General features: G+C 34.5%; 1 long non-coding RNA gene across 1 annotated transcript; it reads left to right on the top strand.

Annotated features, from left to right (window-relative positions):
- The first annotated feature begins 917 nt into the window (after positions 1-917).
- LOC118491657 lies at positions 918-1,984 on the top strand. Its single transcript, XR_004891725.1, has 3 exons — positions 918-1,005; positions 1,538-1,591; positions 1,848-1,984. It is a non-coding gene; the product is annotated as an uncharacterized LOC118491657 (long non-coding RNA).
- The last annotated feature ends 690 nt before the right edge of the window (positions 1,985-2,674 follow it).

The following is a 2,674-nucleotide window of genomic DNA, read 5'->3' as shown; positions in this document are numbered from 1 at the left end:
TGTAAACATCTAAAATCCTCAAGAATGAAGTTTACCAAGTAGTAAATATATTTTGGAGGGTAACTAAGGCTACTAAACACTTTACCAAGTTGCTACGCATTTTTGTGAAAGATCAAGTTCATGTTATTATGTAAGTTGTGTAGTTTTTGCACTTGGTAAGTGCAAGATGTTTAGGGTATGATTGTTGATTGTTTGAATGATTTTTGAAAAGAAAATGATATGCTAAATAGCATGGACACCTCCATTCACAAAGGAAACTATGGCGAAATTTTCTAAAAATTCCAACACTTAGAAAATATTTTCTAAACAAGTGTTTACAAGTATGTTTTAAACTATGTTTTTCCATATAAACCTTGCCATAACTTTTGTAACAAAAATACAAGAATTGGAGGTTGGTTTTTGTAAATAAAAATGGATAAATAAATATTTAGAATATATATTTTATATTTAGACACTTGTGTGAATATTTGTTTACTTTATAGAATAGTTATATTATTTTAGGGTAAAATAATATAACTTAACAAATACCATGAAATTTACAACTCCAAAATAATACCAAAAATCACAAGGAATGAAACATAAGTTACACACTTGATATTGTGAAACCGAATGCGAAACGTAACTTACAAATATTCCGGAAAATACTGTAACGCCCCAAAATTTAATTATGTACAATGCCATGGTATGTTATAAGAAATAACTAGGAATGTGAACTTAGTGAGAATGCGAATTGGAACTTTATTAACTAGGTTGAGTAAGTTATGAGCCATTTAAATTAAGTGTGCATACATGGAGGGGGGGAAATGTAAATAAGAGAAGTTAAGTGATTAAAAGAACAAGTAACACAAACACACACACAGATGCGTGTGTTTATGTCGCCAGAAGCAAAGCACAGGATGAACCCCCTTTCTTATTCACTAAATTTCACAAATTGAGGCCCTAATCAAGACAATTACTCTTGCATGTTGGTAGATTCTTGATCTTCTAGGTCCATTAAAGCATAAGGTAACAAGAATTTCATGTATTGATGACTATGAATGTATGGGGTTTCAAGAATTTCATGAATTTATATGAAAAGTTACATGATGATGGTTAATTGCATCACTTAGAACACGATTTACACTTGTATCTGGATGAATTGATGTTGAGCATGAAAAACCCACTTATGATAGAATGGTAGTGATATGTGATATGAAATTTTGACATAGATTAGTATAATGATGTTGTATGATGATGCTACTAACAAAATGATGTTATGTGGAATCAAATTAGGGTAAAGATTGTAAGAGATTTGATTGAAATTGATGATATTGATGTTATTGTTATGAACTAGCCATGTTATGCATACAATACTTGTACCTTATGCTTATCTAATGGCATGCACACCAAGTGTTTGTCAAATTGCTTGAATGAGTTAATCATGTGTTGTACATTGCTAAATGGCTAGAATAGAGAGTTAGTTAATTGTTAAATCGAAGCTATTGATAATGGAATGAAAAGAAAGACATGAGACTAAGTATGTGATTGTGAATTGTAGGAATTAAGGAGGAAAGCTCAAGCCGTTCCGAGTATCAAACGAAGAACGATAAAGGTAAGTTCTTGCTTACATAACGTTATTAGCATGTGTTGTCATAGCATACTATTGTTCAATGGTTGAAGCCGTTTACTTGTAACGAGTTATTGCAAGCCGATTATGTAATTTAGGTATGGGTCGAATGAGTTAGAAGGGTATTGTGAAAAATGGAAGAAACTTCATGTTTGGAAGAAGGTTTACTTGAGGGTCATATCTGTAATTAACGTTGTATGAATTTTAGTAACTAAATGTCTAACGGTTTGGTTGTATGTAGGTAAAGCGACTTGTTAAATGGCGTTACTTGGATCGAACACATTCATGATGCACGCTTCCGTGAAGAACCTAGTTATAGTCAAAGATTTTGTTAAATGTTTTCCCTTTTGTTCTAAACGGGTCTTTTGTAAGTTTTATGATCCAAAAGTAGTAGATGTTGAACTTGTAGTTAAAACATTATGTTAGTGGTTTATGTAATGTTAGGGTTAAAAACTTTTGTAACCGTTATGCTAATCGTTATCAAGTTAAATGCGTAATTTTGGTTTGTAAATTATTCGACCCGTTTACTATTTTGTCAAAAGAAAGTTCGTTAGTGTCTTTAAAGAGTTTGGGTCTTACAAGTTGGTATCAGAGCCTAGGTTTGAGAGATTCGAGTAAGTTATGGTGCTCGAACTCAAACCGAAAGCTCTTGTGAAAGTGTGTTCGTTCCAAAGCGCCACGCAAGTAAGTAATTTAAGGATTTCATGTTTGTAGATAGAAATGGGAATGGGTTATGGTTTAGTTACTAGTATAACATGGTTGGGGATGTTAAGGTGTGCTACGGAAGGTTTCGGGGCTGCCCAGGACCATTTCGGGTTGGAAAAAGGGGCTGAGAATGAAAATTTTGGTTAAACAGCGTCTGCACAACAGAGAGCCCGTCGGCGACGGACCACTATGCCGTCGGCGACGGCACCCCTTCACCCGACGGCTTAACTTCCTGCCTACGGTCAAATGGCAGCGACGCGATAAACTAGGGACCGTCGGTGACGCATGCATGTGCCGTCGGCGACGGCCCTCCTTTGTTTGATTTTTCTGAATTGTTTGTTTGTTATATAAAACTCCTTAGTT

The sequence above is a fragment of the Helianthus annuus genome, chromosome 4 (genome assembly GCF_002127325.2).
Source record: "Helianthus annuus cultivar XRQ/B chromosome 4, HanXRQr2.0-SUNRISE, whole genome shotgun sequence".
Classification (NCBI taxonomy): Eukaryota; Viridiplantae; Streptophyta; class Magnoliopsida; order Asterales; family Asteraceae; genus Helianthus; species Helianthus annuus.
The sequence above is the reverse complement of the archived record's forward strand: the minus strand, read 5'-3'. Positions and strand labels throughout refer to the sequence as shown.